General features: G+C 40.2%; 1 protein-coding gene across 1 annotated transcript in view; it reads left to right on the top strand.

Annotated features, from left to right (window-relative positions):
- The first annotated feature begins 12,729 nt into the window (after window positions 1-12,729).
- The window catches only part of RAB27B (RAB27B, member RAS oncogene family), a 70,340-nt gene continuing 56,935 nt past the window's right edge, over window positions 12,730-26,134 (top strand). The window contains exon 1 of the mRNA XM_062201691.1: window positions 12,730-12,946. The gene's annotated coding sequence lies outside the window, so the exon portion shown is untranslated. The remainder of the gene's footprint in view (window positions 12,947-26,134) is intronic.

Here is a 26,134-nt window from a genome sequence, read left to right on the forward strand (position 1 = left end):
ATTATTCTAGAAATGTTCAACTTGTTGGGAGGGAGCCATTCTGATGTGCAGAATCCCACATCACCCATGATAAGGTGGCCCCATTGGAAGTTGTTGATCAAAACCAATTGTTTACAATGTATGATTCTGTCAGTTTGATGTGTCCCAGGAGAGGTGCTTGTAATAGTTAGTGTTAGTCTGGTGGAATATCAGGCAGTGAAATTATCAGATTTGAGATTATTGGTGCCCAAATGGCCTAACAAATCCAGCATTTCTATATGTGTAAATGTATGTGTGTGTATGCGTGTGTGTATAAATAAAACTTTTGGTGTTCTATAAAAAAAAGTCTTGGGGGAGGGGAGCCAGGGAACAGGGATGAAGACGGTCTCAATTGCTACTACCTTCTGAAAGGGGCATACACAGGAGAGTGGTTCCTTTTTTCTTCAGTGCGGAGACTGTGGTCATTGGAACAGTGGCCGGTATTGGATGCCTCTGAGCAGGAAGATGATATGGATATGGGTTTGAACAAATCATCTCAGTGACTGAGGGAGGCATGGCCCTAGAGCTATAAGAATTGTTATGAGGGGAGTGACAAGGGGCACAAGCCAAGGTAGCCATGAGGATTTTTGAAACCTATTGTTTCAAAGATCATCCACTGTCAAATGTTGGATGCTCTGTCAAACAGCTTGCAAACAGCATGCCAGAGGAGACTGGATTGTTTGACGTAGAAACAAGACTCTTCCTCTAAGAATAAACAGACTTCCCCCCCTTTTCTGTTGTTAACATATCAAAGCCCCATCAATTTGGTAAGGTTACTACTGCCAAGGAGTTGATTTTGTCTTGAACCTGGAAAGATCTTGAGATATTTCATTTAAGCTGTCTTGCATATCTTTAAAAAGTGTATGCTAGTAGGAGTTGGATGTGATAAGTCCTCCTACCCATCAAGCCTAACCCAGTGGCATTCCTAAGCTGGCTAGGAGAGTATAAGGTGACAGCTCTTTTATGGTGAATATTTGTAGTTAAAGGAACTGGTAGAGATTAGTTATTGGGAGCTTCCTTAACATTGGGAGACAGAAAGGAGTGCAAGTTTCAGTCCAGTGAGTGGAGAGAGGCAGAGGTAAGTGTTTATTTCCACAAGGGAAAAAGGTACCCTCTTTATGTAAACAAGTTGTCAGCTGAGTGGAAAACAATTTTTGAAATACATAAGTGCCTCATGCTGTTCTCGGTTTGTTCTCCCAGAAGTTGAGAGTTGCAGTGAAAGGTTGTAGTGGGTTGTTAGGGTTAACTTGGATAGCTCCTGATGATTTATTTTCATAAATAATAAAATGTTTGTAGGTATTTTATGAGGAGCCAATTAGAAGAATTTTTATATATGTTTGGAAGAAGACATTATGTCATCTGAGTTCCTGAGATGGGTTATTAAGGAAAAAACCCAGAGTGATGGCCTGCACAGAACTGGGAGTTAGGTTTGGAGGACTCAGACACAGAGTGTGGGAGCCTGAGAACACAACTGCTTTTATGAATTTGCCAGTAGCCTGGGGGGGGGGAGATTTAGTAATTTACTCTGTGTTCAGAGGGGACAATAATCTTGATCATGACTTCATAAAGCTCAAGAGAAATATCCAGCAGAGTGGCACTGCCCTGGAAGGGAGTCCTTGTGCTGCAAAAAGGAAACTTGGCTAGGAATGGTGTATGATGGTAACTGGGCCAAGGATCGGCACTTTGATATAAATTTAGAGATTCAGAGATGCTTGAAATATTGTCCTCAAGAAGCCTAAAGGTCCATTCCACTTGGACTGTGGGATAATTTTGGAGGAGATTTCTGCTACATCAGAAAATGCTTCTCTTTTTCCATTTCAGCAGAGAAGTGTGCTATGGTGTTCACGCAAGTGGGCTGTGAGGCAGAGACCATAATATAGGTGGGGGAGGATAGGCAGAGGCATAGCCAGCAATCCGTTGGGAGATTTGCATTTGTATTACTTAAAAGTGAGAAGATGAAACTGAGTGTTGAGACTAAGAGGTGTGTGGCAAGAAAAGTTCTGTAAGGGGACTGGACAGGAGGGTGATAAGGCAGAGGTCAGGAGAAGCTGCATGAGAATCTTCTTTGGGTATGAAAGTTAAAATTGGTGGAACAACTCATTGAGACAGAAAGGTACTCGGGAGTATAATCACGAAAATCGCCCTAAAGGAGAGTCCCAAAGGAAAGCGGAGATTTCTTGTTATGGTTAGAGGGGGAAATGTCAGCTTTTGAGGAGGGCTGGGACAAGATCATAAAACTGTCCTGGAGGAGGAATGGGTGGGTCTCATGATTTTTTGAGCAGTTGTGTCTTCCTCTCTAGAGTCCACTGGAATCGTTGGAGCTTGTGATCACCACCTCCTCAGGGCCTTGCCCTGGTTGTTACCTTCCTGGGTCAGGGTGAGTTTTAACTTGGAAAAGTGAATCCAGGAGGGAAATCCTTACAATTGGCAGCTGTGGGGATGGTTAAAAGGACCAGCAAGGCCCACTCCAAGAAGGCTGAGTTACAGTGACTTTGGGGTGATGGCTTTTACATAAGCCCAATCCTCTGGGCTAACTTGTAAGAGTGTTAGGGTAGGGTTTAGGGAGCGAAGAATCCATGAAGCAGTATAGGAGTTGGTGTGTCAGAATTGATGCTGAAATGTACTCCCCAAGAGAAGATGAATAAGGAAAGTTCCCTAAGATGAAGGTGTGCACTTATGTGGGTTTGAAAGGACTTGTCTGGTGCAGGAAGCAGGGTGTTATAAGGGAAGTTAGTTGGCTTAAGTAGTCATGAGGATAATGGTCTAGTAATTATAGGTTGAAGCCCTTGTAAGACGTGTAGTTTGATGAAATATTGAGGTTTGTTGTGGAATAAGAAGTCTTTAAGGGATATTTTTATAGGGTATGATAAAGGCAACCAAAAGATATTGAGTGTCCCAGATGCAGGGGTCTACCTGGTTGGAAAGAATATCTGAAAGTAGTAAAATGTTTGGGGTCTCAGGAGAGGAGGCTAGCAGTAGGAGAGTACAGATATTTACAGTTCTATCTGCAATTCCAACAATCATCCTAGGCTATCCCCTTAATATAGGTGCCCTGGTGCCCCAGCTGAAGGAAAGGTTTCTTTAGCTCAGGGCCAAAAGGTTTTGTGATTCTAATCCAAGAGTCCTTCAACCCTCTGGCAGTCTCATCGTCCTTTTTTGTGAGTTAAGACAGTGCCCATGAGGAAAGTTATATTCTTTTAGTTACGATAGAACATGTCATTCATATTATACCATCATCTATCCATTTAACAGGGTCCTCGTGGACATTCCATCTCTCCCTTTATCTGATTTAGGTCTTGCATTGCAAAGGAGATTCCTATTTTGTTGGGGGCATTTGGTTTTGCAGTCTCCTGTATGTAGGTGGTACATTGTAACAGCTTCTATGCTCAGAGCTGAGGGCTGATTTTAACAAAGAATATACTGGCCCTAAGCACAGAACACAAAGATCTTAAGTAGGTTGACAGAGAAACTTTTATAGTTTAGCAAGCAAGAAAATACAAACCCTCTGGGTCAGAGAGTCCAGGAGATTTGCCCTTGTTAGTCTAGAAAAAGCTTAAGAGGGAGTTGAAAACATGGACTTGTAGGGGGTCTATGCAGTGGTAAAAATAGCAGTCTAAGACAAACCATCTTAAGATCATTTTTGGGCAGGTTTTTTTTTTATTTTTTTCAAATAGTGACAAAAGGGGTAGGGGGAAAGAAGCAGGTGGCATCCTTTAGTAGGGAAAAGGTAAAGATCCTATAGAGACAAATGGAGACCAGGCACTGGGCCTCCTCTGTGGAATATACATGACTTTCCCTCCCTGTCTCACCCTTGCTGGCATTTGAGACTGAGTGAGAAGGAGTGATGAATGGGAAGGAGAGAGAGTGAATGAGTGTGTACAGCTCTTGTGAGATATTCCTGACAGTGGGTGAGTGTGGCAAAAAGACACTCAAGAAAGGCCAATAGATTAGGGAAAGGCGAGGGTGATTAGTTGAAAGGAAGAAGTGGACAAGCCTCAGTCTCCATGAAATATTGGCAAAGGGATTTTGGCTGCCTCTAGAGAAGACAGGAGAAAGGATAGAAGTAGGCTAGGCATGGAGCATTTCTCAGTATGAGGTTGCCCAGGACTTATCACTGGTCTCATTTCTTTTTCCTGGATGGCTCTGCCAAATATGTTATGAGAGAGAGAAAGAGAAAGAAAGGTATCATTTAGACTGGGATAAGCAAGGTTGCATAGTGTAATGGAAAGAATACACCTGACAGGACAGTCAGGCATCTTAGCAAAGGATTGAAGGTGGCCGCAGCCCAGATGTGGGTTTGTTTCTTTTGGGTGTAGTGGAAGAAGAAATAATAACATAAACATCAGATGGGTGAGGCCATAGGAGTGAGTGAGGTACAGGATTGCCTTGTTGTATTGGAAGGAACCCGAGGTATAGAAGTGTTAGCAGTTTTCAAGTTGAGGCAGATCAGAAAGAGAATGGGTCATGGACATTAATGATACCCTCCATCTTAGCCACCTGATGCAGGGGCAAGATAGAGATGGGTGCTGGGGGATGGGCAGCTGGAAGCTGCTGTTCTGAGTGTGACCAGGTGGGAGGGAAAGAGGGCAGTAGAGAGAAGGGGATTCAGAAGGAGAGAAGGATTCTTCTAGGGCAATTTTTGGGAGCACAGATAGGTAGTAGGGGGAGAGAAGGGGAGGGAGCAGGGAGAAGAAGGAGGCTGAGATGAAGATGAGAAAGACTTTACAGAGGGTGCAGAGGTAGGGGGCCATAAGGAAGAGGACAGGGTTGAGGCTATGATCAGCAAGACCAAAGTCAGGCTCAAACTGTAGATGCTTAGGGGCTAGAGGTTTGTTCTTTTCCCTAAGAGGTTCAGAGGTTGGAGGTTTAATCTTTTCCCTGAGTTAGTGGTGCAGGATGGACAGGGTGAAGGGTAATTACAGAGAGAGGAGAAGCCCATACATAGGGAACCTCAGACCACATTCCACTGCTAAAAGGGGGATAGGGAGTGTCAGGTATCCCCAGATCTCTCAGTCCACTCAAACATGAGGAAACCAGACATCCATGGACAGAGAGAGAGAGGTTGGGCCAGAAAGGCACAGTTCCCCTGGCTGGAGGAGGGACCTTGACTAAGCTGTAGGATTTTAGAGATGAAATGACAGATGAAAACACCAAGTCCTCCAGGGAAAACTCAAAAGAACTCACCTGGACTCCCAGAAATGTGACTGGTGTGGTGTGTTGAAGGAGCCATGGAGAGGCAGATTAACCATGCTCCAGTTGCTTCAAACATCACCTTCTGGGTTTCGGCACCAAATGTTAGGTTTGGAATTTTTGGGTCTGAAGAAAGGAGTGATAACCAGTTAACAAAGCACACCTGTTAGAAAGAACAGCATAGTAGAACAAAGTAAGGATTCGGCCTACATGGATAGCAGGAGCGGGGGTCTGAAGTGAGTCCTTAGCCTGCCATGCAGCAGGCAGAGGTCCTATTTAAGCTGCTTGTTGACTTGCAGACTTGCAAGACTTGCAGAATGGCACATTGTCTGTAATAAGGTGGACTTGAATGTGCAGACAGCTCCGCTGCCACAATTTATAAAATATGGCTCTGTCAATCTGGTGTGTCCTGGTAGAGGGTCTTGTAGAAATTGGTGCTGGTGTGATGGAATACCAGCAGTCAAATGATCACATTGGAGATTAACTATTTGTACCACAACAGCCTAACAGATCCTAACAGCAGCAGTGGAGATTTTAGGAAGCTTTGTTTCATAATATTATTTAGATTTTTCATGCAGTTTTGAAAATAGTACATTTAAAAGTATTTATTGTAAATATTGTGCAAATTCATTATGGGTCTATAAACTTTTACCATACTGACATAAAGACTAGTAAATGTTGCACAAAATTATACTAAAAGACTAATTATTAACAAACTCTTACTATTTCTTGGAAAAACAGTTTTAAAAAGTAACCATAAGGCATGTGAATCTTGACTATGATCAAACTTTTGTCTACTACTTGTTATTTTTATATTTTCACCTCATTTAACAGTACCTCAAAAAGTTTGTGGAAATGCAAGTTTGAAAATCATGCAGAATTTTTTCATAATATGCATTTTCCATGAACTTTTTGAAGACTCCTCATACTTGTGAATTTCCCGATTTTATGCACCAAAATAATATAATCTTTTAATTCTGTTTCTCTGTGAACTTTTGAAGTATCTTCAGATCTGATCAAATATGTCAAGATCATTTTTTAAATTATATTTTTAAAAAGAGATGATTATCTTATGTTGGAGTCTACATAGAGCTCATTGAAGGGAAAATTCAAGAAAAGTATTTTCATCTGATTAAAGTATATTTTGGGGGAAGAGAGAAGACATGAGCGTGATATTGTATCAATCAGTCCTAGTTTCCATGCCTGGAAAGATCATCCTATAATTCATTAAAAGGCAGACAATAGGATTTAGGGAATATTTACTAGTCGTTTCTGAGTATATGCCATCACAATTTAAAGTGTTTGTAATTAAATAGTTAGCTCAAATAACAAAAACACTGATGTTCAGTAATAACCTTTGGAAAAATGAGGGAATCACCTTATATTTGTTTACACTCATACATAGGTGTACCGTTATACTTCATTTTGTAGTTCACTGTGAAATTAGCAACAAAGCCAATCTAGTCATATGTTTTATTATGTGCTTTTTTATGTGTTTTATACTTATGTTTCTCATACAGTTATATATATTGAGACCGCATGTATGTGTGTGTCTATGTATTGGCATAGTGTCTGCTAGAAAATACATGATGTTTTTTCCTATGTGCTTAGTTTTAATTAATATGATGATTTTCTTTTTCTAAACAATTTGAGACATTGGTTAGACATGTTATGATTATTCCATCATTACAGCATTTTGTCTTTATAAAGGTCGACTATCAGTCACAGACAAATCATGGCATAGCCACCCTACCATGCTTCTTGGCAAGTCTGGACTTGCATGAGGGCTATGTGTGAACACACTCTTGAAACCATTTAGACCTCTTCCATAGCATGTTCATTAACACAGGAAGAAACAATGAGACTAAATTGCGATAATCTCTTCATAAGGTAGAAGTATATCTTCAAGTCACATTCCAAGAAACTGAGACAAAATGAGGTTAGAAAAGTGGGAAGGTTAAGACCTCACCATTGAGTAAATATTCTAGATAAAATGTGGGCATATTTCCAGTTTAATACACAGATGACTGAAGTAGGCCTTCATGTGGAACACATTTAAAGCAATTTTCTAGAAGCATGTCTCCTAGCAGATACACTTGTTGAAGTGACATCTTTGAAAGTAGGAAAGCTAGCGTGACCTGGCAGTCCAGTCTCATGCCTTGTTAGTCATGCTTCCTGGTTTCTTCAGATGGGGAGGGGTTGATTTTATTTGTGATTAGAAAGACTGCACATGAACTGAAAATCAGCAGGAGGTGAAGGCATACTCCTTGGCTTGACTACCAGGCAAAGCCTTCTCGGCAATCACAGGAAATGGGTCAATTAGGAAACCTCTGATCCTATCAATGTGGGGGCTCAGGGAAAGAGACATTTTGGAAAGCATTTTGAAGGATGAAAGACAGTATCATGAATGAAATGTCAGTAGCTTATGCCACCAAGAACAAGAGGGAAAATTCCCAATGCATTTGTTGTTTAAAGCTTAGACATGCTCCTGTCTCTGACAGCACATCTGTTTTTCCCTTGTGCTTTAGACTGGATCCCCATGCCTTGCAGAGTACCAGGCAGAGGATGCTTAATAAATCTTTGCTGAATGAGTAAATCATTGTGCTAACCACTCAAATCTATCTTCATTCTGTATCCCAACTTCATTTTCTCCATTATTTATAGATTGCTATATTAATATATACAAATGCTTTGATATAATATGAGGCTTTCTCTATTAAGCGAGCACCCTTGGTTTCCTATGTATATTTTAAAGCTATTTTTAGCATGAAATCTATTTTTATGAAGGTAATACAGCTCATATTTTGAAACAAAATAGTGTTAAAGCAGCCACAGATCTACTCAAAAGCCCTGGTCTCAAACATTTGATTCATCATTTCTTACTGTTCTTGCACATTTCTAAATGTTTTACTTATCATGCTATTTCTCTGTCAATTTCACACATTATTTATGGACATTATTTTATAATTGTTGAGGATTTATCTATCTTCCACACACATCTACAGGGCCAGTCTCGCTTTCTCTGCACCTTCCATGTCCAGTTTTACTGCACTTGAGAGTTATTTCAACTGTCGGTGTTCTCATTATTGTGATTATAGCCACATCTGAACAAAGTGGCATGCTTTATTTCTCTCATAACTTTTTGTTTTTCTGGGAATTCCTTTTAAAATTTGTTTAGCACATGTTGTACCTCCTGTAAATTATTCACAACTGCCTCCAAATGATCATTCAAACCCGAACAGTCAAAATAGCTCAACTGCTGTTAACAAAGAAACCCTACAACCTCAGTGACTCCATGCAAGTTCATTTCTTGCTCATGTCACAGTCCAGTGTGGCAGCTGGGGTTTCTATGTCACAGAATCAACCTCAGCTCCCCTAAAGCCTCACAGCTCTTCATGGAGTCTTTGCATCTAGATATTAATAAGCGCCAATAGAAAGAACACAGGCTGGGGCCGGTGTTTAGCCCGGTAAGTAAGATGCCCACATTTCATATCAGAATGTCTGGGTTCAAATCTCTGCTCTGCTTCTGATTTCAGGATTCTTAATAAGGTGCACCCTTGGTGGCAGCAGTGATGGGTCAAGAAGTTGGGTCTCTGCCACCCACATGGGCTCCCCTCCTGCCCAGCTCCATCATTGCTGGCATTTGGGGAGTGAACCAGTAGAAAGGAGCTCTGTTTAACTTGCTCGCTCTCTGTCTCTGTCTTTCTCTCTCTCTGTGTCTCTCTTTCTCATGTGTGTGTCTGTGTGTGTGTGTGTACCAAACAAATGAGAATTTAGACAGCATGGAGGCTGGCACAAGTCATTTTACGGGCATGTTCAATCCGGTCACATTCCACCAGTTGGAACTCATTACATGCCTGTGCACCTGCATGGGGCTCAGAAATGAACATTAGTAGGGTGCTCATGAAAAGCACTGGCAGTCTGCACTGTACAAACACTTATCAATTTTTAAATACACCCTTATTTCAAATAACCTGTCATTCCCACCCCGCCCCCTGCTTTTTTTTTTTTTTTTTTCCCTCTCTCTCTCTCTTGGAGAACTTCCTATTGCCAGCCATTCCTCTGCTTCTCTTTGGTCCTGCCCCACAGTCACTGCTCTGGAGAATTCCTTTACTGTCTCCTATTTGCACCTGAGTTTTCTGGGTTTTCAGCTCTTCTGTCGCTTGATTTATCATCTCGTTTGGAGGACCTATTCTTAAAAATGGCACACGGAAAGTGTATCTTTTTGCGTCCTTGCATGTCTGAACGTGTCTTTGAATACATTAGACTGACAATTTGATTGGATATACAATTCTAAATTCAAAATAATTTCATTTGAGAAATGGGAAGGCATTCATAGACACTTCTGGATCCGTGATTGTGCTTGAGAAATCTCTTACTATTCTCATCCTTCATCTGATCTGTTTCTAGAAGATGGTCGGCTTCCTCTCCTGGTTCTTGTGTTTCTGTTATTGAAGAATGATGTAGGTTGGTATGTTTAATTAATGCATTAATTCATTTAAAATTTTATTCTCCTGGAATTTTAGGGGGGTTTTGATCTTTAAATTTTATGGTATTTATTTCTGGAATAATGTTTACATTGTTTCTTTTATTTAATTTTTCCATCTCTTTCAACACAAAAAATAACTCTTTTCTGGAACTTTCTGGTATTTTCAAGCATCAGAAAACATTTTTCTCCACTATTTTTTATTTATGTAACTTTTAATTATATTTTCCTGAAGACTTTTTCAACTTAATATTCAATACTGTCAAAAATATACTTTCAATTTCAAGAGCTTTTTTTCTTGTCTTTGTATAAGTTATGTTTCTTTTATTTTCTCTACAAATGGAGTAAAAAGGCATGTGTTCTGTTCATCTTGTTGAACCACAAATTACTCTAGTTTATTTTCTCCAGAAAATAAACCTCTCGTCTCCTGGAATCTAGATTTAGCAGATGGAGGAACTTATGGTTGGTTGATTGAATGGCAGTGGGAATGGAGTTTTCTGTACACAGACATCTAACGAAACCCCTGTGTTTACCCCACCACCTGGCCTCCTTCTATGCTGGTATTTCTGCTCAGGTTTTGCAGGGGGAATTAGTTTCTTCTTGTTCATAACCCTTCCTGCAAGGCACACAGTGTGTAAAGTCTGCTCTTGCAGATTAGGAACCGAGCAAGCCTCCATCTGATGCATGCTCTTCCAAACATCATCTATTGATGTCTCCTCTCCTTTTAATTGTCTTTATGGCTTATTTAATTTTTAAAAATTCCTTTATTGTAGTCCTACAGGATTTTGGGGAAAGGGAAAGAACACATATCGTCCATGTGTCATTTTTAACTGGAAGTCCTCTGTGTCCATTTATATATCTGTTTATTACCTCAATGCTATATTTATTGAATTGGAAATTACATCTATTTAATTAGTGTACATAAACTCCAGACACAGGAAGCCATTACTATTATTATGACACATAATATTGTCACCTTGTTTTCTCTGGTTCTCCAGGATGCTTTTTGTGCTCTCTCACTGGGTTAAGGTAGCCTTTGTGAAGCAGCTAAGCCATATCTTCTCATAGGCTCCCACCTTGTTCCCTTCCCAGGAACCCCTCTTCCCACAGGGAGGGACATGTTCCACCACTCCTGGGTGGTGTCACAGCATTCCTGGCTCTTAGCCTCGCAACCTGAAAGACAGGACTGTGTGTGGCAAGGCCTCCATGAGACCTGTCTCTGCATAAGCAGAGCCTAGAAGATAGGTGACACACCTACCTGGGGAAAAGGGACAAGGAAAGTAGATGATAAATGTGTGTGTGTGTGTGTGTGTTGGACTTTTCTCATAGCAGGAATTTTTCCAGAAATAGTAGGGAGGCAGCACAATACAGTGACTGCCAAGGGCACAGCGTCAAGATCAGTAAGTTTTACCTTTACTGGCCTTCATGAGAGTAGGTGAGTTGTCGGGATTTTCTCAACCTAGCTTTCCTCATTTTTTAAATGGAGACTAAAAATAGACTCTTTGCCTATTTCAAAGCAATATTGTGAAAGTCACATGCGATGATCTATGAGAAAGGGCTTTATAAACACTATTGACATAGAAACAATAGATTTTTGGATTAAATTGAGTAGTAGATACATTACCTAGGTTAGGAATATAATTATTGTTGCATAGCACTGAGAATCATTTTAAATCAGTGTGATAACAGCGGAATAAAGTCAAGAGGCAGTTATGCTATCTTCTATCTCTCCCAAGGCCCATGGACACATACTTGTAATACACATAGATATGGCTGATGGTTGCAAGCTGTCATCAGTATGGATTCCCAGTGTGTACCTTTTGAAAACCTACAGCCTGAGTCAGCTGTACTTTCACCTACTAGAGCTAAAACAAGTTTTACAATTTAGACTGCACTTTGTCAGACTGGAGTAGATTGAGAGGCACCAAAGTACCAGGGACGGCCCATAAGTCTGTAGAACGTAAAGGCGTGCTTCTTTACTGATATGAACTCATTACTCACAGAAACACCAGGAAGGCATTGGTACGATGCCTACTGTCAAGATAGGAACATTGGCGGTACATAAAACAGGACTTCTCCGTAATTGTCTAACAGAATAGACAGATTTCTGTAGGAGCCAATGTTTTCTCGAAGACTCCTCTAGCTTGCGTTGCTGCTGTTTGAGTGTATGATTGAGGCTTGGTTTGGGCTGCTCCCTTGCCCCTTCCACAAGAAATGCCCTGGGAGATGCTGGCTAGCTGGTAAGGTCAACCCCCCCTCCCCCCCCATGCTACGCTGCTAGGGCATCAGGTCAGAACTGAGGTAAACCGTTGACATTTAGGCAGTCATCTCATTCTTTTTCAAGGCAAACGCAAGCAACAGGTTTGGAACTTCTAAGTTTTCTCCCCATGGCTATTAAACTGCTCTGTATTCAAGCTTGTTTTCTTACATTTCCCATCCATCTATAAATTAGAGATGGTGGAATATGCCCACAATGTGATCCCAAGACGGGCAGCCAGGGTCTTTGATTTGTGGGCAAATCTAAAATGTTCAGAACAGGGCTGCCACCCACTAGGCACCCTGGACGTGTTTGTGTGTGCTCATTATTCTGTTTAATGGTAACCTCTTGATCTCTGAAGTGAATTCAGGAAGCAAGGCTAAAGATGATGCATAGTGATTAATGGGCTCTTGTGAACACATCCTAACTTTGAAAACACTAGTGTCTTACCAGCTCCCCTTTTATTTCCTGGAGGCCCTTCTCTACCCTCCACTTGCAATTTAACTTCTTGCTGTCTGCGTAGATGAGACACCCGCTCCGAGGAAAGGAGAGCATGGCCGGGTCCCCTTGAATAAGAGATATCCAAGAAGACATGAATAAAAACGAGCTCGCTGCAAGGGTTAGAAATCCCACAGTGTGTGTCTTATTGCAGCGGCTGAGTCACTGGCCAGATTAGCCCGAGGTGAGCTCGGCACATCCGCGTTAGGACTCGGGACACGCCTTCTTCTCACACAAACCTCCCAGAGCCCAGTCGCCTTGGCGGACTCCGAGGGGTGGTGCTACCAGCCCTGCCACTTACAGTCCGAACGCGAAGGGGCTGGGGACTGACCGGCGTTGGGCCGATAGGGCGCCACAGGTTGGAAAAAGAAGGAGCTGACCCCATGACTGTCGCCCTGTGAGGCAGATCCTGGGTCTTGGCTGCAGGCAAAGCGCAAGGAGTCGCGGGGCTCTGCAATTTGCCCCCAGCCCTCTCGGCGCGGAAACTTCGCAGGCTGGTGAGTCCGGGAGGGCGGCCGCCGCCGCTGGAATGCGCTGCCACCCCCGCCGGGGCCCCAGCGCCGCCTGCGCCCGGCGGGCCTGGGTCGGTGCCTCGGGCGCCCGGGCTTGTGGGCGGGCGTGCGCGCGTGGAGCGCGGTTTCCTGCAGAAAGCCCCGGGGGGGAGGCAGGGGCGGTGTGCGCCGACGCTGGCAAACTCGAGCTGGCCCTCTTTGTTTTAGGGTTTGCTTACCCAACAGCTGGCCGGGACACAAAGCAAAGCAAAGCAAAACTGGGCACAGCCATGCGAATTTGCGTCCATTGCTTCTCAAAACACAACCACAATAATGCTAAGAATAAGAGTGATGATGATGTGTTTAGAGTTTCATTCAAGGAGAGGTGACTTGGTGAGGCAAGGCAAGCAGCTGACAGGTCGTTTCTTTAGCCACGAGAAATCATAGAGCAATTCTTGTGTTCCAATTTCTTGCTCTTCTACTATCTGATTCCAAGTGTTGCAATGCCTAGGCTGTGAAGGTGTGTGTGCTTGTTCAAATGGTCACAATAAATTAGCTTCCAAGGTATTCCCACCCAGTGGAGCGCTACCTAATTAAGCCTCTGAAAACTACTGTAGCAGGTGAGCTGCGAGCAGACTGGGTTCCTAAGAAAAACTCGTGTTTGCTTAAAGCCATCATGCATGTTTACCAGCCTTTATGTCCAAATCTAAAACTAAAGGTGTAGCATTCCAGTTGTTTAAATGGCACATCGCTACATGAAGCCCAAATGCATGATACAGAGTTTACCAGCAAGAAAAATATTATTTAATATAATATAGCAGTGAAATTTTCTTTAGTTCTGTTTAAAAGAAAAGTATTTATGGTTCTTAATATTTAAATTCAGGCACTCAGCTTAAGATATGTATAAACAGATTTAGATTAATTTTATGGTTACAAGTTTTGAAAAATTGATGGAGAAAGTGAACTTCTGCATGTTTATAAAGTCAGATATTTAAGTTTATTGACTTTCCAGGCTATTATAAAGTCCAAATTATAGAGTGAGAGCTATATTTGTACCCTTCCAACACCCCCTCCCCCCAGTATTTATTTTTCATAGTTTCCTAGTATAATTGTCTGCCCAGACAGCTTGAGCCGTTCTTGAAGGCAAGAAGGGATTCTTATGGATGACCAAAAAAGGGGAATCTTAAATTGTCTTGACAGATATTGGGACAAATAGTTTGATATTAATGAGTTTTTTCCTCTTAAGAACTGACTGTGGACTCCCAGTGTTATCATTATTGCTTTCAAAAGGAAAACAAAACATTGCAGATGAAACTGGATGAGCCTGTTCTCATGGTTGCCAAGAGGGAATAAAGAGAATCTGTCGAATGTTAGCAAACCACAACTCTCCTTTCTGGGAGGCATTTCTGAAATAGGCATGTTTGACCTGAGAGAGTAACTCTAATAGAAGAGAACTGATCTAGTGGGCTCTTTGGAATCCAGCTGAATCGCAAACTACCTGCTGGGTTCTGAATTGCTGTTTATTCATTGAACTCTTCTTCTTCTGGAAAAAGTGGAAGATATCTGAAGTCCCTGGTGGTTCAGAATAGAAATCTGCTCTTTGCTCACTCACACCCTTAGACACCTTCGATTAGGTTTCTGGTCTCACTAACCAGTGGAGCATGAAGCATAGATAAAATATTCACATAAAGCTCATCTCACAATTAGTCCAGTTTCTTGTGTTGATTCATCAAGGCAGGTTAGTCAATAGTTCAGCTCTTGAGCAACTGGTTGTAATGTTGAGATGCAAGAAAATAATGACAGTGAAAATCAGTACAAGCCAGGTGTTTGCCATGAGAGTATGTCACTTTCTAAAGATTGATGCCACTGAATGCCAAAATGGGTGGTGATTCCTTATTCATTTATATATATATATATAGATATATGCATGTATATATATATAAAAGAAATATTTTGTGTGCATATATAGGACTTAAGTTTATACTATAGTAGTAAGAAACAGCTATATCTCTAAGCATAATATGAATCTTAGTGTAAGCCTCCTATTATGAAAGCACTACTTAATTTGTTTCACACCCTTGGCAGCCAATTATTCATGTTCTCCAAATATGTTTTCCAGCCTTTTCTCACCAGCTTTATTTAAATGACTGGGACTTGTCTATATTACCAGTAATAACATTCAACTTAACAAATAGCCCCCAAAAAGCTGTTTTCAACTAATCAACTGCTCAGTATCTGGAGAAAAATGATACTATATTAACTTGTTTGTTCATTTATTCAATAAATATTTATGAAGAGTGTCAAACACCATTCTTGGCTTTATTGTGGACAAAAACGAACAAAATAGATAAATTCCTGCTGCCATTGAGCTTGCCTTTTATTTGGGAGGGAAAGAGTAGGTAAGATGTGCTAGTTAAAGCTATGAAACAATAGCAGTAAGTGCTATGGAGAGAGTAGAAAGTAGAGAAGGCCTGCAGAAAGTGTAGGTGAAATGGAACAGAGGGTATAGACTTGTGGTCAAGTGCCCCTAGAAAGCCTTGTTGAAATGGTATCTCAGTCTTGTTCTAAAGCAAGAAAGGGAGTGAGCTATGTGAACACAAGGAGGAAGAGCATTACAGAATGAAGGAATAGCAAGCAGAGGATTACCTGGTACCCTCCAGCAACGGCAAAGAAGCCTGCGCACCTGCAACACTAAAAGTGAGGAGAGGGGGCCAAGAAACGGAGAAGAGGCCATAATGAGGGATGCTTTAAGGCTTTTGGTTTTTATTATGAAGGAAATAAGAAATCATTATGGTTTAGAGATAGCCTGTTGAACATTTTTCAGTGAGTAGTTATTGAGTATGCTACAAATTTTAATAGTCTAAGTACTATGGATGAGATGCCAATATAACATGTAAAAGCTGTGTTATCACAGGAATCCCCTTCTAGTGTCGGGAAGTAGACACATACATACATAAACAAATGAGCACTCTGCAAATTTCAATGTTCTTAAGGAAGCCATGTTAAAGATTTATTTATTTATTTGAAAGGCAGAGTTGCAGAAAAAGAGAGGGAGAGACACAGAGAGATCTTCCGTTCATTGATTCACTCCCCAAATGGTCACAATGGCCAGGAGCTCCTTCCAGATCTCCTGTTTGCGTGGCAGGGGCCCAAGTACTTGGACCATCTTCTGTTACTTTCCCAGGCACATTAGTAGAGAGCCGAATTGGAGTGGCACAGCTGAGACTTGAACCGGTGCCCAAATGGGATGCCAGCATCTCTGGCAGCAACTTAACCTGCTAAGCCACAATACCAGCTCCAGGAAAACATGTTAAAAGGTTAAAATATTAAGTGACCTAGAGGAACTGCTTGTGATTCAGTGAGTAGGAAAAATCTCAGGGGAGGTGATACTTTTTCTTTTCAGTTTGATTTTATTTTAAATTAACATGGAATAATTCAGTACTAGTGGGGTTTTTTTTGTGTGTGTGTATGTATGATAGTTTAACACATGTATACAGGCAGTCTTCTGTGTCTGTGGGTTCTGGATCTGTCAATTCAACCAACTTCAGATTTTTTTTTTACTTTTATTTAATAAATGTAAATTTCCAAAGTACAGCTTTTTTTTTGGATTACAATGGCTTTCCCCACCCCATAACTTCCTTCCCACCCGCAACCCTCCCATCTCCTGCTCCCTCTCCCATCCCATTCACATCAAGATTCATTTTCAATTATCTTTATATACTGAAGATCAATTTAGTATATATTAAGTAAAGATTTCAACAGTTTGCACTCACCCAGAAACACAAAGTATAAAGTACTGTTTGAGTACTAGTTATACCATTGATTCACATAGTACAACACATTAAGGACAGAGATCCTACATGGGGAGAAAGTGCACAGTGACTCCTATTGTTGGTTTAACAATTGGCACTCTTGTTTATGGTGTCAGTAATCACCTGAGGCTCTTGTCATGAGTTGCCAGGGCTATGGAAGCCTTTTGAGTTCGCCAACTCCGATCTTATTTACACAAGGTTGTAGTCAAAGTGGAAGTTCTCTCCTCCCTTCAGAGAAAGGTACCTCCTTCTTTGATGGCCCATTCTTTCTGCTGGGATCTCACTCACACAGATCTTCCATTTAGGGTTTTGTTTGTTTGTTTGTTTTTGTCACAGTGTCTTGGCTTTCCATGCCTGAAATACTCTCATGGGCTTTTTAGCCTGCTCAAATGCCTTAAGGGCTAATTCTGAGGCCAGAGTGCTGCTTAGGATGTCTGCCATTCTATGGGTCTGCTGTGTATCCCGCTTCCCATGTTGTATTGTTCTCTCCTTTTTAATTCTATCAGTTAGTATTAGCAGAAAATAGTCTTGTTGATGTGATCCCTTTGACTCTTAATCCTATCATTATGATCAATTGTGAACAGAAATTGATCACTTGGACTAGTGAGATGGCATTGGTACCTGCCACCTTGATGGGATTGAATTGGAGTCCCCAATTCTACCGTTTGGGGCAAGTCTGATTGAGCATGTGCCAAATTGTACATCTCCTCTCTCTCTTATTCTCACTCTTATATTTAACAGGGATCACTTTTCAGTTAAATTTAAACACCTAAGAATAATTGTGTCCAACCTCAGATTTCATCCATTTGAGTAAGATTGTGTCTATACTGAAGATATACAGACATTTTTCCCTTGTTGCTATTCCCTGGACAATACAATATAACAACATTGTATTCTATATGATAAGTAAGATGTAGATGGTTTGAAGCATGGGTCTGCATCTTTATATCTAAAGGGGTCCTGAAACCAATCTGTACATTGTGTAATGATCAGATGAGGATGTTTAGCATATTAATCATCTCTTATTGTTTCTTTGTGGTAAGAATAGTCAAAAGCTAAGAAAAAAAATTTTTTTTTGACAGGCAGAGTGGACAGTGAGAGAGAGAGACAGAGAGAAAGGTCTTCCTTTTTTCCGTTGGTTCACCCTCCAATGGCCGCTGCGGCCAGTGCGCTGCTGCCGGCGCATCACGCTGATCCGAAGCCAGGAGCCAGGTGCTTCTCCTGGTCTCCCATCTGGGTGCAGGACCCAAGGACTTGGGCCATCTTCCACTGCACTCCCGGGCACAGCAGAGAGCTGGCCTGGAAGAGGAGCAACCAGGACAGAATCTGGCCCCCCGACTGGGACTAGAACCTGGGGTGCCGTCGCCAAAGGCGGAGGATTAGCCTATTGAGCTGTGGCACCGGCCAAGAAAATTTTTTTAAAAGACCATTCCATTACTTGGCTGGCCTGGGAGGAGAGCTGGCCAGGTAAAGGCAGGGGGCATCTCTAACAAGAAATTTACAGTTCTGCCTGCAATGTTGCTGACCCTACTTGACCACACCCTCAGCTGCAGTGGTCACTTTGGAAGTTGGGCTGAGTGAAGGGCTTTTCAGCTTAGAGCCAATAAGATCTGTGGCTCTGACCTGGGCATCCTTCGACTCCAGGGCAGGTCCATTTCCAGTGATCCAACTCTTGGCAGAGCTGCCAGGGCTCTTCACAAGCTGACTTCTGCTGAAGCCCAGGCTTACCACATTGAAAGCCACTGCAGTGGACTGGCCTGTTGGGTCTCCTTGAGGGCAGATCACTGTATAGATCAGCCATTAATAGGCCTGCCACCCATTGCTTCTGATGCCTAGCTTTCTTTTCCTCCTGGTTTGTGTTAAAGCAGACCAGAGGATGCAAGTCAAGGGAGTGCCCGTGTCCCATCTCTAATCTTCGGTGGCCTGAACTACAAGTCTATAGTCACAGGCATGTTCTGTAGTAGTTTTTCTAAGGTAGACAATGCCCATGAGGAAAATTATATTCTCACTTTAACACTTTCTTTCCCTTTGGTCTGAAAGGGAGGTTTTTTCTACTTACTGTATACTTTGCTGATGGCGAAGTGAATCTAGCTATGAGATTATTATTTAAGTTCTTATTTTGGCTATGCTATTACAGAAAAATGTTAGCCATCTCTTTTATAAGGTCTAAAGATTAAATTGTGCGTCCTACAGATTCCTTCATAATAGATTTAGTTTCCTATCTTGAAGAGAATAGAGAAATGAAAGAACAAGTTGGGCTTAGAAAAGAGAAATGAGGGAGCAAGTCCTAGATCGCTTGCTGACAATAGCAATATTACATGAATACTTAGCAAACCGTTTCAATCATTAGATAACAACTTAAGAAAACATTTACCAGAAGGTCCAATGCCTTCTATAAATTTTAAGAATCATGTATTTGAAAACACCTCTTAAATATCTAACATGGTGTAGTTTGTTTAACCAGTAAACTTAAGCACAACCATATAAAATGTTTTTAGTTTCTTTCTACCAACAAGTTTAAAACATATGATACACAGATTCAGGTCACTCAAATTAAAATGTATCTTTGATTGATTTTAGCAGCTTAAATTTATGGACAATCTTATCTATAAGCCATTTAAAATAAGACTCTTAATAAAATTTCCCCATGTGGACATACAATATGTACACACATATAATATAGCATAATAGACCAATATAGCAATTTTAATAATAGCTTTTAAAATCTTTAACTCTTTTTGTAGATTGCCAATTGATTTGAATTGCTTTTTTAGCAACCTCAGTTAACCATACTTTCTCTCAGTTGGTACTGTTAATACATTATTGGCTTCATCTGTTTACAGAGCCATCCCAAAGTACTGAATACAATAGAAGTGGCTGGAAAAAGTCCATAGGAACCTATAGGAGGACAGCTAAACACAGAACCAACAACGCTTTAGTTTTATGAGCAGCAAATTATATATAACTGTGGATGACAAAAGACTTTAAGTCGCCATGTTTAAAATTATAAACTCATAGACCAAATTTGATCTTGTTATAAGGTGATTATTCAAATCTTTGAAAATAAGCACATATTTACATAACCCATAGCTCTTAATAAAAATTCAGCTGTTTTTGAACAATTAGCATTTTACAGACATCAAGAGATGTAATGAAAGTCAACAGAGTGCCTTCCCCTAGGAGGTTCACACCTCCCTTAGGATATACCCCATGTGAAGAGATAGGTAGGTCTGGGCCTCTTAACTTACAAGGCCTAAAGCCCACCAGATTATTATCAAGCCCCTTCTATCAGGTTCTATTTGCCTCTCAATCAGAAAACTGAATTGTAGCTTAGACAGCACCTTTCTTAGCTCTTCTAATAATGACTCTGTCCTTTGTTCTAGACCCTGTCTAGCGTACTTGGGCCTCATTCCTTTGTAATCATAACCTCTACTCTACCACCAATGGCTCTACTCCCAACCTGTGTGTACTGATGGTCCTCTTCCCCACTTAATGCTGTATAATTGTTCAAACCTGGTAAATGCCACTCTTAGGATCATTGGTTACTATTCTCACTCTGTCTTTTATGACCTTGTCTAAATATGATCAGAGTCGGCAAACTTGGAAGGCTTCCATAGCCTTGGCAACTCATGACGACAGCCTAGGGTGGTTACTGGTGCCATAAACTAGAGTGTCAATTTGTTGGGTCAACAACAGGAGCCACTGTGCACTTGCTCCTCATGTGGGATCTCTGTCCTTAATGTGCTGTACATTTTGATTTGATGCTATAACTAGTACTCAAACAGCATGTTTCACTTTGTGTGTCTATGTGGGTGCAAACTGTTGAAACCTTTATACTAAATTGATCTTCTGTATATAAAGAGAATTGAAAATGAATCTTGATGCAAATGGAAGGGGAGAGGGAGCGGGAGAGGGGAGGGTTGTGGGTGGGAGGGAAGTTATGGGAGGGGAAAGCCACTGTAATCCATAAGCTGTACACTGGAAATTTATATTCATTAAATAAAAGTTTAAAAAAAAAAGTCAAAAAAAAAAAAAAAAAGACCATTCCAGCTTCCTAGAAGAGAACGGGTTGCCAGAAGACGAGAGTAGAAGAGAAACCACTTAAGAGGCTGTTCCGGCAGACCAGAGACGATGGTGGCATAGATTAGGATGAGCTGTGGTTCTGGAGAGAAATGGATTCAGGAAATATCTGAGGGCAGAGCTGACAGAACTTGCTAATGACTTGGATCAAGAGTAGGATGAAGGAAAGGAAGGACCAAAATGATCACTAGGATTAGTACTGAAGATACTGGGAAGATGGTCAGGTCAGTTCTTAGGATGGATAAAGTTAAGAAGGACGTAGATTTGAAAGGGAAATGAAGCATGCACTTACAGCCCATTGAGATATTTTTATGCTTCCAAATTGGGCTTTTGCAAATATGAATCTGGGGCACTTAGAGGAAGCCACAGCTGAATATAGACATTTGGCTATGGATGCTGTTGGGACCTTCGGTCTTGAGCACATCTCCTAGAACAATTCTAGAAACAGGAAATAAATAGATGTCCAAAGACCAACATTTGGGCTTCTCCAATATTTAGTGGATTCAGTAAAAAGACAGTCAACTTGGAAGTAACCTAGAAGAGAGTGTCATGATGACCCCAAGCCAGGAAATTTTTCAAATAGAGAGAAACAGTCCATGGTGTCCGATGTTGCTAAGATGAAGAGTGAGACCGTACGGAGTCACTGGTGACTTTGATAGGAGATGGAGTTCTGAAAATAATACGTCAGAAGAACTAACTTTTATAACTTCTGAAAATACTGCTTTACCTAATCACAAAAGGAAACTGAATAGAGAGACCACTAGAAAAACTGATGAGGCTGCATGGAAACTCCAATACAATCCATTTTTTAAAATGCCTTCTAGAACTGATAAACAAAGGAACATGCGATTAGCAGTACTTAAAAAGGTATCGTATGAACTGTCAGCCTAGTTTAAAGAAGAGTAGAACCCAGAGTGGGCTGCAACATGGAAAAAAATGTGAAGAAAAGGGAAAAATCCTTTTGGCATTATTCAGAGCACACCAGTAAATTCAGAAGGGTCATCTGACATCATGTTAGTGGACATGAGAGAAAGTGAAATAATTCAGTTTCTATTTTGCTTCCCTTTTCTTTCTGTATAAAAGAAAATCATGATCAACAATGGAAGCAATAGACAACACTCAAAGTTACAATCTAAGAAAGTTGAGAAGTTAGTATGACCTACAGTAGCTTCTTTAAATTGAAAAGAATAATGAGTGCAGTGGTCAAGAGAACCTGCATGAGGAAATAGCATTTCAGTTGAGAACTGATGGATGCCTAGGTACTAGTCAGGTGGAGAACTGGGATAGAATAAACTGAGGGGCAAACACATCTTCCAAGGTCCTAACCTGGAAAGGCTGGTGAATTCAGGGAATTGAGAAAATAGTGTGAAGAGTGGAAACCAGGAGGCACAGAGGGGTGCAAGGAGAGACTTGAGTCACTACTTAGGAACTCATTTCCGGGAAGGGATAAGAGGAGGACGACCAAGAACTGCCCTGACCCTGGACTTGCTTGTCTGAGATGTTGACAGGATTGTACTGAGAAATTAAACTACATGATTTTGAAACTGTCTTCCAAAACTGTGACAAATACAAGAGCATAATTTGTTCAATATTTTATAAACATTCTACATCCAAGTTTAAAATTGATACTGAAAGTCATAAGAAATAAAGTACATCAAAATAAGTTAAATAAACTATAATTGTTTAATATACAGAAATTCAGGAGCATTTTTAGGCAGATAAAGCAATATTCAAGGATAGTCCTCATAATTTTGAGAATAATTCCATAGAACTCAGACATACATGTCATAAATTGATGGGATTTAAATCAAACAATTAGGGGAGTAGGCTTTAACCTAGTGCTTAAGATTCCACATCTCACATTGGAGTACCTGGGCTCAATTCCTGGATCTGACTTCTGACTCTAGCTTCCTGCTAACATGGGCCCTGAAAGGCAGCCATGATGGCTCAAGTAATTAGGTCCCTGCCACAACATGCGAGACCTAGATTGAGTTCCCAGCTCCTAGCCCTGGCCCTACCCCAGCCTTGACCACTGTGGGCACTTGGAGAATGAACCCGCAAATGGAAGCATTCTTTCTCTCCTCTCTCTCTCTCTCTCTCCTCTCTCTCAAAATGAATAAAATAAAACAAACCAAACCATTAGGAAGATCAGGAAGTCTACTATTAATCAAATGCTGTCAGTATTAAATAGATTTTAGCTATGGAAATGGCATTTAGTCTCCTTAAGATCTTGGTTTTCTGTTGTGTAAAATAAGAGGTACAAATTCATTTTTTAACATCTCTACTGTGTTGCTCTATACCTGGGTAACCTATAATTCTTGCGTTCTTTCCCCCTCTTCCATCCCTTTGTGCACCTATCCATTTAAATGGTTGGACAGATAGATGAATAATAGATCAATAGATAGATAGAAAGATAATGGATAGATGGATAGACAGCTACAAAGAAAAATTCATTTAGAAAGTTTAGGAAAATATGTAAGACTTTATTTTAGGCTTCTTTTCTGTAGCACATAAATTGATTCTCAATTATACTGAACTCAGGGTCAACCCAATCTGTTTTCTTCTTGTTTCTCCTTAGTTTATTCAGAAAAATAAAACTTTGTGTTAAATCTGACCTGAGGGATACACCAGAATAGGAATAATTAGAAAAATCAAAATAGTTTTTTTAACTATATTTGTTCAATCTAATTTAGGTAAGGTCATGAGAGCCTGAGAAATTAATATAAAGATTTACTTAGTTCCAATGTCTATGGTTCAGAATATGTTATTTTCACAATAAAATAGATTATTAGTAAATGTTTCTGATCATGTCCAAGTATTATAAATATAGAATTAGATTTATCAAAGAGGGGAAATAAAAGTTCGTGCTTAAAAAAATTAGAAACTTTTTCTGGTGTCAACAGTTGCCACATATTGACTTAGTTATCTTCTTGGATTAATTTAAGCCTCTGATTTTTTGAAGTTTTATCCCCAAATGCTGCAAAATACATAAGCAACATGATCAGTTTATCAATTTCTTATTTCCTTGAATGAATTGAAGATAGACACCAAAACTAACCACATGAAAACTGTTATTCCCAGCTCATATGCCTACCTTATCCCAGGAAATCTTTGCTCTTGATAAGCCCTAAGATTACTAATACTTATACTCAAATTGTACCTGTCAAGGTTCAGAGGCAATGGGTCCTATTCTAGAAGCCATGCAGAAAACAATGCTACAAACCTTAGGGGGAAAATTACTGTAGTGAAAATATTATCATATTTATAACTAAAGTTAAGACATAATGTACAAGGTCAATGGGTTATCATATAAAAGGCCAATTTAATTATCAGCTGGAAATGGAATGCTGGTTGATAGGGACTAAATAATACCAATAAAATGAAATGAGCAAGTTTGGCTTTGCTTTTCTCCTGAGAGCCCATTGGCCATCCTCAGATGCTTCTTATTTTGAAACTGGCCCTTACAATTTCCCCTCACTTAGATTTTAATTTTTCACCTAGCTACTAGGAAAACCAAGCAAATAAAAGTAGAATGTGGACCTCATTAGCACTACTTCTGGACACCCTAAATTCTAGTGCCCTGTCCCTGCTGCAAAATTTACATACTTAATGAGAATTTGTTCCATCAAAAACTACAAAGAAGTGTGGGAGGGTGAAATGGAAAGTGGAATGTGAGGCCTCTTGTTCAGTACAGCTTGACCTGCAGTGGTAGTTACAGTACCTGGCAGGCAGCTCTCCTCTGCACACTTTTCTTCAAAGAAGCTAAGTGTGCATCTGTTTCCTATGCAAGTGCTAAGGGACTCTTTGAATTCTATATTGTGTTTTTTGTGTAAAATGACTACAAGATAATAATTGAGTTTCTGTGAAGATGAATTTCCCTTGAATTATAATGTTTTGCTTTCTAATCCCCAACTGTTTTTTGAATCAAGTGTTTCTTTCATGGTTCTGACTCAGCATCCACTCGTTTCAAGTACACTTCAACTCTTAAAGTAAACTAGTGCATAAGGTCAAGGAACCAGAAACCAGTTCTCTTCCAGTTTCTGGCAGATGTGGAATTGGAGTGACTTTAGTGAAACAAAGGTTGAGGTGTAGCAGTAAAGTTGATTCTTAAAATCAATACAGTAGATATTCTAGCACGTAAGGGTATTGGTTTGACATCTTGAGAACAGAGAGCTAATTCAAAATAGAAAATGAAACAATTAAAACTCATAAATGTTAATTATATACTCAAAAAAAGTTATTCTGTTTGTACTACAGTATTTTGTAACCAGTAGAAATATTTTTGTTTATCTTGTTTTTCCCAGAATCATGTTTATTAAAATTGTGCAGAAATTAGAATAGAAAGGTTAAAAATGCGTCAAAACTGTTTTCTAATTGTTTTTTTCCACAGTAAATGTGCATTATACTGATCACTTGACCCAAAGATATACTTGAAGAGATAAATATATTTATGTTGATTAAACATTACATAATGTAAACACCTGTCAAAACATCATACAATACCACGTAAATATGTACAACTCTTTTAAGTCTGTGGAAATTTTTTTAAAAACTACATAAGAGGGGCCAGCGCTGTGGCACAGTGGGTTAACGCCCTGGCCTGAAGCACCAGCATCCCATATGGGCGCCGGTTCAAGACCCAGCTGCTCCACTTCCTGTACAGCTCTCTGCTGTGGCCTGGGAAAGCAGTAGAAGATGGCCCAAGTCCTTGGGCACCTGCACCCGCATGGGAGACCTGGAGGAAGCTCCTGGCTCCTGGTTCCTGGCTTCAGATTGGCACAGTTCCGGCCATTGCAGGCAATTGGGGAGTGAACCATAGGATAGAAGACCTCTCTCTCTCTCTCTCTCTCTGCCTCTCCTCTCTCTGTGTAACTCTTTCAAGTAAAATAAATAAATTTTAAAAAAAAAAAAACTATGTAAGAGAAAGAGTATAAGAAATCCAAGAATTATTGATATTTTTTGATGAGTATAAATTCTGACTTTTACAATAGAAACTTTAGGAAAAATATCAAGTTGGTTAAAGTTGACAATAGTATTTATTACAATAAAAGATCTATTCACTATGTTGAACCCTGATAATAAGAATTTACTCTCTGGTATAACTTTTGTCTGTTTGAAGCTTTTATTTTAAAAATTCCTTAAGTGTGTACTGTGTGTCTAACCACATTTGGTACTTTGGTTGCAATGATGAATATGTCATATGAATTTACTTCAAAAAATTCATAAAAATGGAATTGAAATATAGGTTTACTTTGGTACAAAAATTAGAAATAGATAGGTAATATTTTCATAATATGCATTT

The sequence above is a fragment of the Lepus europaeus genome, chromosome 9 (assembly GCF_033115175.1).
Source record: "Lepus europaeus isolate LE1 chromosome 9, mLepTim1.pri, whole genome shotgun sequence".
Lineage (NCBI taxonomy): Eukaryota > Metazoa > Chordata > Mammalia > Lagomorpha > Leporidae > Lepus > Lepus europaeus.